Below are 13,051 nucleotides of genomic sequence, written 5' to 3'. Positions count from 1 at the left end.
ATCTTCCCTACCTCTGTTAGCTTCCATTTCTATTCAGATTTCTAGAGGAAACTACACAGATGAGGCATTTGAAAGATGAGGTGTGGGCTAGGGGTATACACGTGGAAATTTAGGGTAAATTGAAACTGACTGTAAGAAGTCAACTCATGAATGAACAATGTTAGAACAAATGCTGTGGTTCTAGCTGGAACACTCAGTGATTATCATCTTGATTACGTCTATATAAGGTTTGCCAAATACATCTCTTCGTCACTATGTGGTGTCTTCTTATGTCATGGTAGGTTTTCTCTCTCCATTGCACCTAAATACTGGAAAGCATCACAAGGAACACCCAATACCACTTCATAAATAAATTAACTGTCAGCTGAAATGTGAAATCATGCAGTAAAAATGACTGAATTGCTAATTGTGATGCAGTCTCTCTCTGCTTTCCACACCAGGATCTTTGTTAGGGACTTCTAATGCTCTTTAATATTCCTCTGGAAGGGGGAGGGAAGTGGGAGGTTGCACTTCAGCTTCTGTTTTGCCATGGGGCTCATCATACTAAAATCAAGTGGGTGATTTCAGCAGAAAGCTCTTTGATTATGCAACATGAAATAATGTAACAGTACAATTGCTTGAAATTCATGGAATTATTTTAATTAACTCACGGTAATACTAGCCTTTAATGTGTCCAAAAACCAGCAATGATTTTATGCAAATTAGAAAAATGACATTGAAAATGCTCTTATATATAATCTGATTTTTCTCCCTAGGCATTCTGGAGTCCATTGTTGCCTGAAATGGCTGTGACTACGGGACTAGCAGAAATGAGAAATGAGGTTTAGGTTATTCATAAGGTTCAGCCAAAGAATTCAAAAGAAATGGTATTGTGATTAAAATAAGAACAAGTCAAAAAGTGTGAAAGGGAAAAGGTTATACAGAAATCAATAGCAATTTTTAGAGGTTTACAGATAATTTCTCTGATATTTGCTAACTGTAGTGAGGTTGGAGATATAGCCACTCTACGTAAAGCTGAAATTTCAAGATGAAACAGTAAGATCCAAATTTTTCTGGGAAAATAATAAAAAAGTCAAGGACATCCCAGTAGATTAAATAAACCAGCTGTGATACACATCCTGTGGCAAGAGAGAGCCAATTCAGCATGAAGACAATTGTATTTCTTAGATTTTTCTCAAGGACGTCTACTCCTTTCTGGAAAGGGAGCAGTGCTACTGCTGGAGCTTGCAGAGCCATGGAAATTGGGGGTTTTTTAGAGCTCCTTGGAGTAGCTGCATAAGATTATGTATATAGGTAATGCTACTTCTGTGCCAGTAGTGCTATATTATACTGCTAAACATCCTGATATGTAATATAAGAGAGCACAGAAAGGTACAGAGTGAAACTACAAGGTATTTCTAATTTGTGTTAATATCATAAAGACAGAATATTTGACAGAAAAGAAGCCAACTGAAACTACTCAGTATCCATGAGCATCACTATTTATTAAGCTAACACTTTTCTCATTCACTGCCATGTGTAAAAAAAAAAATGCATATTTTAATGTCAAAAAACATTCCATCTGTTATCAGGGTTTTTTTTTTCCCAAGTATTTGAATGGCTGTGGCATTGCAAAAATGTATTACATTTTATAAGTACTATTAATGTTTCATGTGGAGGACTGTGGAAAGGCTACTGTTTTGCTAGAGGCTACCAAATATTGCTTTCTGTGTTAGAATTCACAGTAATTTGAAGTAATGATGACATTTAGCTTTGGAATATACTTTTCTTTAGGTGACCAGAATTTTTATGGTGTACTTGGAAGATGCCAGTACAAAAAAAGCAAACGCAATGATCACCATGTGATTTACTTTTGCTACAGGTGAACCCTGCAATTTAGCTCTTGTCAGCACGCAAATTAAAGTTGTCTTATGCTATTTAGCTTGGTTAGGTAGCACTAATGTGATTACTTATGCACCTTCTCTTTCATGGACTTGAAGTGCTCATTTGAGGCTCATCAGCAATAAGCTATCTTTGGTGACAGCTACTGTAAATGTACTCTGGGGAAACTGATTTAAGAAACTGGAGCTTTTCAAGGTAAATGTTTTGTGGTGTTTCATTCCAATCCTGTGTGAATTCATCAGAATCCTATTTAAAGATCACTCTGTGCAAAGTTTGTGGGCTGCTACCTCGCAAGTTAATTCTTACCTTGCTGCAAACAAATATGGCCTTGGGAAGAGTGAAACAAAACATTTGCCAGAGATTCAACCTCTAGTGAAAAAACAAGCCTGTGTTAGAGAATCTCATTTGGAAAGCAACAGAAAGATCCATCACTTTGCATGTTGAAATCCATTATATTTAAAACTGTGTTTAAAAAATTCAACTTTGTACATTGTTAGGGTTTTCTTACTGAAAGGCAATGAGCTTCTCTCAAGCTTCCAACACTCACCCTTCTAATAAAATGAAAATATTTTTTTACCCACGAGGATAGTTCTCTCTCTCTTTGTCCCCTTTCTTTTAGTTGTAATTTTAGGCCAGAAGCTGTGGAAGGGTCAGGATATCTATTGGCTTAGCCCTGGTGTCTGGGAGGGATGATGTTTCCCTTCCTCCTGTACATGTTGCTGATGGAATGAATAGTGCCGAATGGTTTTTTATTTGATCCAATGTTATTCAGTATTGAGAAGATCCTGTTCATCACAAAATTCTAAAATTCTGAATATTTTGTAACTTCTCAGGAAAAATAGAACATATTTTGAAGTTTGTTTTGGTTTTGGGGGTTTTTAAGTTAATTTAATATTTAAATCAAATATTTATAAGGTAAAATCAAATTTTTGAGCTTGCTGTGTGGAATTCCAAGGCCAGTTAGAGCAGCCTACTGGTGTTGTCAGGAGCTGGGAATCCTGATGCCATGAGGAACAACAAATGAGTGAGGGACCTTGCAACCCCAGCTTAACCCCAAAGATATTCATCCTTCTAGTGCTTCCTCCAGATAGGAGGGGAAGCCAGCTTGGTCTGGGGTTTGTGAGTCTCCCAGACACCTTGCCACACAGCTCTTCTAATATCAGGCTTCCAAACCCTGTGGCAGTTGAAGTTTTGGCACAAACCCAGCAGGAACTTGTGATTTCCCACAGGAGGGCATGGCACATTGTGGGACTGCTCTGGAAGGAGGGAAAGCCATGCCAGCCAGCATCTATGAGGCAATGCACTGGAAGAAGCTGTGACAGATTTCCAGCCAAACTTTGCATGTAGTTCAGTGAGAGCTTTTGGGAATCATTGTTTTGAATAAATTAGCCTCTTCTGCTCCTCTCAGAAGCAGTGAGGAAATTCTCCACCAAGTGTTGTAGATCAGAGGCCTCTGTGGGGTTCCACAGGTTGGAACTTGTCATCACTTTTGCTTGAGGTTCACCCAGGGTACATGGCTGTGGGAAAAACATTCAGCAGTGCAATATCATCAGTCAGTGGTGGAAAATAAGTGTTTTTATGGGGGAAAAAAATCAACTTCACCAAAGTGAGACTGGAGAAGATACAAGTGACTGAGCGCTTGGAAGGCTGGGACTCTGGCATTTTGAAAATTCTGCTTTCTGCCTCATTTGTATTGGACCCAGATGGTGTGGCTGATGTTTTCCAGTTTCTAGCCAAGTCAGGGACTTAGCAGAAATCTGCCGGTTGTTTAAACTCTAAGGAGAGCAAATGATAAATTGTGTGGAGAGAGAAGCACGCTGAACACTTGGCAGGTATTCCTCTCTCTCTTTTATTCTGGAATTTACCCACATTGTTTTCCAAGAAAATCGTAGCTTGAGGTGAAATCAGCCCTTCCTGTTCCTGGAGCTGCAGAAGATCAAGAACCAAGAGCGCCGCTTAGCTGAGCCACATAGCCAAGTACGTGCTTGACCTCTCCTCTGTATGCAGCCAAAACCAGAGTGATGCTTACTTTGGATGTTCCACTGTGTTATGGCAGCAGACAAGCATGTTTGCAGAGTATCTGGAAGCCGTGGCTATTTCATTTAACCACATATCTTAAAGGAACATATATCATATTTATTTCCTCCCTCATGCACATAAAAAATTCATATGATAACATCTTTCATATCTTAATTTTTCCTGATGGTAGACCCTAACTCACTCCCTATTCATTACAAGTTAAAAGGCAGTGCACAAGATAGGTCTCATCAGCAAATTAATGAATCACTAGATTTGGGACATGTAATATCCACAGATACTTCTAAACTACAGTGATAGGATGAAATTTATGGTGTTAAATGACCAAAACTGTTCTTTCCTGCATGGCTGCGGACATTTCTCATAAACTGTAGATCTTATTACCTTGACTCCAACAGTCAATGACAGCTTCATGCCTTTATGGAAGCTATGGAACAGAAGGCAATATTTGGTCTGAAATAATTTGTACATAGATTATAAATAAGAAAAATGTGGTTCTTAGACTCTGTCTAATCCAATGCATGTTTGTCTTTCTAAATGTGTTTGCAGCAGACAAAAGCCATATGAAAGACTATGGGATAATGGCTTCAGTTTAAGTAGTAAGAAAACCTGGTTGCTTTAATTTAGCCAGTCCAGTGACAGTAATGTTTTGGACATTTCATGTTTTTGCAGTGAGCAATCGTAATCAAAATCTTGCAGCTTTTATTCAATTAAACAATCAATTTCTATGTGGTTAACTTCAGATTAGCTGCTTGGATGCATCCCCACAAAAAGGTTTCCAAAGAAATCATGACTGTTCCAACTGTGAGTGCAGTAAAACCTTATGTAAATGGTAGCCAGAGTAATTTAGCATATTTTCTTTTTTTTTTTAATAGGAGGCTGTGAAGACCATACTGCCACATAATTAATAAATTAATTTCTTAAATGTTAGCACTCAAAATATTGAAGATATTAATGGAACAATTTAAAGCCAGAAATACAAGCAATGTGAAGAGACCCTTTCTACATGTGTTCAAGACTCTTTAATAGCACTTCAGATTTAATTTACCTTCAGTATTAAATTTTGAGTTAAAGTTTATTAATAAAGGTGAAAAATAATGCTAAACAAAATGCTTTGACATGTTCCTTTCCTCTGGTTGTATATGTTTGAAGAACCAGCAAAAAATCAATTTTTAATAAAAATCAAGTCCACTATCAATCAAGGGCCCAAACCTAGAAAATTTCCCTTTGGCATGTGCTTTTTGGTTTTGGGTTTTTTTAGGAGCTATACTTGAAGAGACTTTAAAAAAAATATTAAGGTTGCTGTGAGTGTTAAAACACTGACCTATATTGGCAGTGACTGTTCCCCCTCAATCAAGTTGAGGAATGGGATGTTTATTCACTCCCTGAAGGCTTGCACTCTGCCCAGAGCTCAGCAGAGGTGACTTGTTAGGGGAAGACCCTTTCTGACCACAGAAGGGGTGCAGCAAGGTTACAACACATCACATATGCCATTCCTGCTCGTGTCAGCCTGGTGGGAAAAAAGATGATAACCATCAAGATGTATGGATTTTAAAATGTATTTCAAACAAATTCAGGCAGACAATAAGCAGCAACCATGCCCAAGATTTGTAGAGTCTGAAGTACATGTGATTCTGAAGCAAAGGGTCACTCTGTAACAGCTGTAACTCCTAAATAATATAAAAGTAAACTGGCTTGTCAGGTGTAGTCAACAGAAACTGACAAGACAGGAAGCCTCAACAGGCAGAATCTTTTATCCTTTCTGTTATACACATCTGATTATGACCAGAGCACTTGAGAACTCAGATTTGGGGCCTTGTAAGCATATAGACATGAAAGCATGTGAAAGTAGGCTGTGAGAGAGTGACCTGAATGGGTAAAATTAACCTGCCTAGAAATTCCATAAAGTGTAATCACCCCTCACTTCCCTGAGTGAAGTTTTTGATTTTGTCCATGAGTTTTGTTACACTAATTTCTTCCAGACCAGTTTTAAAGCTAAGCTGTACGATTTTAATAAAGAATGAAGCCAGTATAGGTGAAAGAGAGCACTGAGTGCTCCCACTCATTCTGCAGCAGCTTCTCTACTCTGAGGTGACAGATGAGGATGCCCTTCTAAAGCACCCTCTGAAACTCTCTTTGTTTGCACAGTGGGCTGTGGAGCAGAGGTTAGTGCAGTCAGAAAGATTGATGGCTTTCACTGAAGAGACTCTTTAAAGTACCTTCCCACACAGATTCCTGGTTATATCACAGTGAATTTAACTTGTGACTCTATATAAGCAACCAAGAATAATAGAGTCTGATTTACTGCTGTTTCACTCTAGCTCTGGACTCAATTGAGTTACACAGGCATAAAATTCAATAGTGAAGAAATCCATAATACGTGCCTACCCATATAAGTCATTTCCCAAGAAAACATGAGCATCATCAATATGATCTTCTTCATAAACAAAACAAACCAAAAACCAAACCAAAAACCCCCAAAACAAACAGAAAATGAGTTTTCTTTATGACAATTGTTATACATGCAGAGATACATTTTAAACTGTTTCTCCCCTACTGCATAGATCCTACTGTACACAATGCCATGAAATGACTTCTGTACATGGATATTGTCTCAAAAAGAGGGATTGCAGACCTATTTCCAATACTTATCTGTTTAAAGATTTCCACCCAGGGTAAAGCAGCTGCTTTTTCCACCCAGCTGCTTCTCCTGGTGGTACCCATCATGCTGACTTTAAGCAGATTACGTTAATTAAGATAGAAATTGCAGGAACTTGCCTTCTAATTAAAATGGAAATGGAATTTACAAAACAAATATCTAACAAACTCTGCTTTCTCCTATACTAAAACAAAATACAATAAAATCTGCACAGTATTGCCAGATGCTATTTTGTTCTGACATCTTGAGCAGGAAGGGTGGGCCCCTTCATGCTCTTTATCAGCAATGGACAGGCTGAAGAGCAACAAGCAGGTCTCCACCTGGAAGAGAACTTAGCCAGGGATTAATGGCTTCTGCCTTTCTCTGATATTGCAGCACTTCTTCTTGAAAGGTATTAAATGCTGCCTCATTTATAGGAACTGAAAAGAGATAAAGCAACTGGCACTAATCCAAAAGGGTATTTTAAGCAACTGGACCAGTATGGAAGGAACCAAGAAGACTGGAAGAAAGGGGCACTGGAATAGCGGGAGATGCACAGAGAAGAAATCCAGGAATGAGCTGAAGCAAAGCTGTGAGCTAGGAGGGACACTGTGTGTCCTGATAAAATATGTGGGACACTGCAGATTCTGTACGTTGTCCTCAGATGCTTGAAGATGCCAATACTACAGGGATGTGAACAAACTCCATCTTTGCTTTGCGTTTCCTGCTACAAGAGGAGCCAAAATCTGGCTCTGACCATCCTGGTGATGATCACTGCTGGTTGCAAATGTATAGGAGACAAAGGATTATGTCTTTGGGGATGCAGGAAGAGCAAGGAAAATTGAAAAGCAAGGCTAACAACTGAGCACTCCACTCCTCCAGGTGTATTATCAGGCATTACATCGATTTGAACTTCCACCTATCAGGGAACCTAAGCCATGACACCAACATTTTCTTTCTATTTGGAATTAAGCTGTGGAGTCCATACCTTGGATTCAGAGACCTTGGATCACACCGTGAGAGCCTACTCACATCATCTACTCACAGATTTATTTACCAGCCTTTGCCTCAGGCAAACCTTCTGTACCAGTGTGAACGCCTTTCTAAAGTACTAAACAAAATAGGTGGCAAAGGGGTGTTGATTTTATTTGAACAACCTAAAATGTGAACTCACTGGGAATCTTTTTGTTTGAGAAAATATTGTTTCTTCATGAACTTCAGATGCCTCTGAAGCCACTCTGATGTAGTCCACCTTCTATACTTGTTTCCTGCACTGTGTCCCAACTTTGACAGAAACGAGGGCGTTCGGCTGGATTACACTCCTCCTGGTCAGAGAGATTAGAGAGAGGTTTGAATTCTCTCAGTAGAGAGAGGAGCTTTTTCAGAAGTACCCTAACCTGAAGGCTAACAGAGAACAATGGAGCATACTGCCACATCCAGAAAAGACCTCCATTTTTGTAAAGGCTCACAATTTGTGCCCCAAACACATCCAAAGAACTGATTTCTTAGGAAACCACGTGGATATATTGAATTGCTCTTTCATAAAGGGCTCATACAGAGCACAGTCTACCCTATTCACCTGCCAACAGCACTGCCACTTTCTCTATCACTGAAGTCCAGAATTAGTGTTAGCAATGAAAAAAAATTGGTTTCTGTCTTGAAAGCAAGCACAATGAAATACTGAGCACATTTATGGCTGGTCTCAATTTGTAACAATTCAAGAAAACCTTGATTATGCTGAATTGTGGTCTTTTTGGCTGACTACCCTGCACCACAATTTGTCTAAGTTCACTGTGACACAAATCAAATCATTTAAATTTTACTTTTGTGAATATACATTACTTAACAAGGTAAAGCCAGATCCATACTGATTCCACCAGCTTCTCACCAGACACAGGTGTTCACTCTCTAAAGCTTGTAATTTTTAGGACAAATCCAGCTTGATTATATTAAATATGTGAATCCAAGCTTTATAGATCCAATTATTTTATTGATTATGAAATATTATATGCTTGAAATGCTAACAAAAATCATGCTTCATTCAGAAAGTCTGTGTTCAAAGTTAAACAGACCAATGGACTGTTTAGTTTAGGGTTCCCACGTTAACTGGAAAATTATCTGTTTTATTCGGGAAGGGTGAAAAATCATGTTACTCTTAATTATGCTAATACAAGTAATTAGTAGATTGTTAACAGTGGACCAATCAAAGTATTATCATGCTACATATTTCTTATTTAATCTTCTATTTGCTGCAGTAATTTTCTCTACTTTTCTCTATTTTTCCTGAGATTTTTGTAATTTTCACATTTTTTATTTCTGCCTAATGATTTAGGCAGGTAATCCCTCAGCACAGCAGATGACATCTTTAACTTGCTTCTGTTTGCTTAACTTAGCACCTAATGCCCCTTTAAGAACCTTTACTTTACTCTAGTTTACTGAAATATCCATAATTTTCTACTCCATGACTCCATGTAGATATTTTTTCTGTCCATCTGTTTCAGTGAAAATACTTGTTAATTCTGATATTGAAAACTGTATTTCATATTTCACGTACTACTGTAATTCCCTGCATTAAAATAAATAGATATGGACTAGCAGTGGTCTTTAAATTACTGACAATGAAAGAAAAGGTAAAATTCCTCAGTTAAGGAAGTTTAATAATTGAAACAAATTAAAAAATATTAATACTAATTATTATTAATAAATTATTACTGTTATTATTGATAATAGTAATAGTAATAAGTGAAAAGGAAAGAGAGGAAGAAAGGAATGAAAGGAAGAGAGGAAGAAAGGAATGAATTATATGAGACACAATGCAGTTGCTCACCACCTGCTGAACAATGCCCATCCCATCCCTGAGCAGCAACTGCCCCTCCTGGTCAAGTCCCCCTAGTTTCTACACTGAACATCTGAGATATTCATCATTCATGAAATGTGCTGGCCATGTTGCCTCAACAGCATCTTGTGTACCTCCTCACTGACAGAGCATGGAAAATCAAAAAGTCCTTAACTTAGGGTAAGCTCCACAAAGCAACAACTAAAACATCAGTGTATTATCAACATTATTCTCATATTAAACCCAAAACACAGCACTGTACCCGTTACTAAGAAGAAAATTAGCTATCTCAGCCAAAACCCCAACTCTCTCAGACCTCCGATCATTTTCATGGCCCTCCTCTGGACCTGGCCCACCAGGTCTGTGTCTTTATTGAACTGTTGTTCCCAGAACTGGACGCAGTCACTCCACTGTAAAACACCACTACACAGGCACTATGGTCTGCTCAAACCTGACATTCAAGCTGAATTCATTTGTGCTGGGTTGAGCTTGGCTGGCTGCCATGTGCTCACCAAACTTCTCTGTCACTTCCTCTCCTCAGCAGGACAGTGGGACAAGGCGCATGGAATGGTTACAGAAAAGCTTTTGCAGAGCAGCTATTTGGTTAATTCCTTTTTATAATTACACACCACAGAATTATGCTTGAGTCTTTTTGTAGCTAGCTGCCATTGCATGGCAAATTTCATCAACACAAGGTCACTTTGTATATAATTAATTTTTAGTGTTGGATGTATTATTTCAGACAGAACTCCAGATTTTGCCTGGATGACCTAATCAAACTCACAATATTATAATCATTACAATAAGAAATCTACAGATTTTTTTCTCAATATTTTCAACAATCTATTATTAATAAGACCATTTTCCACTGTAATAATGCCTAGGAATTTCAGCTGTAGTCCAAAACTCTACTGTGCATGATACAGTGATGGATATTATCAGCTTTTAGAAACAGAAAAGAATAAAAGAGAAGTAATTTTTATGAACTTATATTTGCAATCAGCAAAAGCATAATGGGCAATGTCTTTAAATATGCATTAGTGTCAATTAGAAGAATTACAACCACGGAAGAAATAGCAGTTGTCTGTGGGAAATCTGGGACAAACGGACAGTTTGCCTAGCCATGGGTCTTCCTGAGAGCCAAAAGAGCCTCCCAGTTATTTTTCCTGTGAGAATTTGATGAGGCTCCCACTATATCAAGTTAATTAAATGTTTAAGTGCTGTAAGACTACATGTAGCTATTCCTGTGCAGGTACCCGCCACTAACAATTCCTCAACTGCTCAGTACTGAGAATTTCTGAGTCTGTCCTGTCAATAGCTGGGAACCCCAACCCACTCTTTTGGCAGTTTGGAGTGACCATCCACTGCTTTCTCAACAGCCTTGCTGCTTCTTGAGAACGGTGTCCTTCATCATGCCAGCTCTCCCTCTCCTTGTTATCCACTTTAATCACGTTTTCTCCAGCAATAGAGTACACATAAATAGAGCCATAAATACCAACCCATGCAAGGATACTTTATTTAGTTTCAAAATGCATTTATAATGTAAAAATTAATTTCAGTCTTCTCCATGTCTACAAGACTTTGATTTCCACAGGCATCTCCACAACTACCCAGAACTGGCTGCAGCTGCTGAAGATGTACTGGGGACAATTTGGGTACCATAGCAGAAGTTCTGGCCCACTAAACATGCAGGGGTAAGTGTCAGCTCCACTGCTCCTGCTCCGCGCTCAGGTAGAGAGAATACTCTTGCCCACCCCCAGGTGAATAGTTCTACCTTGCTGTGCCAGTTTGAACAAATTTGGAGGAAAATATCCTCTGATAGAAGGCAGGTTACAACCAGTCCTCCCCCACCATGTTCATGAAAAAAAAAAAATTCCTTGGAGGAAAGTGAAAGAGATAAAAACTATTTATTTAACAAACACACAGGAAAAGGATAATAATGCTAAATAATAAAACCTCTCACTGGGAAGGAAACCTGGGAAGATTTCAGAGTCCTTCTGTAGGAGTGGTCTCTCTCCTCCTCCTCGGAGCTGTGTCGGTGTGGGCCCACCTCAGGGCCCTCGGTGGAAAAATCTCCTGATGTGTTCTGATGTTGAAACATTCCAGAAGAGAAGAAGGGAAAAAACCAAAGTCCCCGGAAAACAAAGTTCAACTCTCCGTCTCCCTCTGGAGAAAAGGAGCCGAAAGCTGGCCGAAAAGCAAGCAGGGTGTTTCCTCTGCTCTTACTGCTGCAGCAGGAGAACACAGAGGAGTGTGTATCTGTGTCCTTGAACAACTGTTTTGAAAAGTTCGCTCAGTTTTTTCTCTCTCCCCCATCTCAGGCTCAGTTTAAAGGCACAGAAAAGGCACAAAATTAATTTCTGGGCATGCAGCAACAATAGGGGATACACATCATAAAGTCACCCCAAGACACTGGCTATACTGCCTATGGCTACTTGAGTGGCAACCTGAATTGCAATAGGAAGGTATCTGGAGTGAAGAAGGTATGAGCAAAAGCCTCACTCTGTTAATGCTTTTGGTCCTTGTCTCTGCATCCTTTGGGAATTAAGGAACTACTTTGCTTTCAGATTACCTGTACTGCTATCATATTCTGATCTTAGATTTCTAAAATCAGTGAAAACAATGAGCTGTGGCCTGAATGCCTACCCTTGTCCACATGGGGAAGCATGTGTCCTGTATCTTGTCAGCTTCTTCTCCCATGGAGTTAGAGTCACAGAAGTGTTTTTGTACCTGTGCCAAGCCCTCAATGGAAAATGAGGACACTCACAGCATCCTGTTCTGTAGTACACAGAAAGGAAATGAGGAGAGATGACATGTCACATGTACAGCACCTTAAGTACAAAAGACTGTACCTACAAGGAATACTGTCAAGATGTGTCTGTTGAAATACTGCTCTTTTCTGTTTTACCTTAGTGGCTCAGCCCCCATCCCGCAGGCACAAACACGCAGCCTTAGATGTGGTTCCCCAGCACCAGAAATGCAAAGAGATTTTTGTCAGCCTTGCTTCTAAAAATAGATGTTGGGAATCCACCTGGGCTCTGTGAAGTCGTTTGGTCGAGGCTTTTTTTTCTTTCTTCTTGGATTTCCTTTATTGTAAGGCAGAAATAGAAGCAGATAATGTGGAAAAACAAGACATGACGTGAGTGGCAAGTCCTGCATCCACAGCAACACCAGGAGCACAGAAAGGTCTAGAAATGCCACTCTCAAAATCTCTTCCCAGAAGTGCATTCTGTTAGGCAAGTGAAAAACAAAAACCTCACTTTGGCAAACAAACTCCTGAAATGTCTGTGGTCTTGCCCCCTTAAAATATAGAATAGTTGTGTCTGTGTAGAGCAAACATGAAAAATTATTTGTTTTCATTTTGCAAATACACTAGAATTTGTTCATGACAAAATCTTAATGAAGTTTTCTGCTTTTTGTGATTTTTGAATGCTGGATGTGCACCCATTCAATCTTCTGAATTTGTGTTCGTCCCACTGCAATGACAATACAGTCTGTATATGCTGTTAGCAGATCATTTATTTTTAATCATTCACACAAGGATAATTTCTGCTTTCATTAGAGTCAAACTCTATAATTTAAATAAATACAGTCCTTGCAGAAATAGGCTTCCAATGTAGACTTTAAAAAATATATTCTTGTTTTGGTCATTCATAAAA

Source organism: Corvus hawaiiensis, chromosome 4 (genome assembly GCF_020740725.1).
Source record: "Corvus hawaiiensis isolate bCorHaw1 chromosome 4, bCorHaw1.pri.cur, whole genome shotgun sequence".
NCBI classification, from domain to species: domain Eukaryota; kingdom Metazoa; phylum Chordata; class Aves; order Passeriformes; family Corvidae; genus Corvus; species Corvus hawaiiensis.
This window is presented reverse-complemented; position numbering follows the sequence as displayed.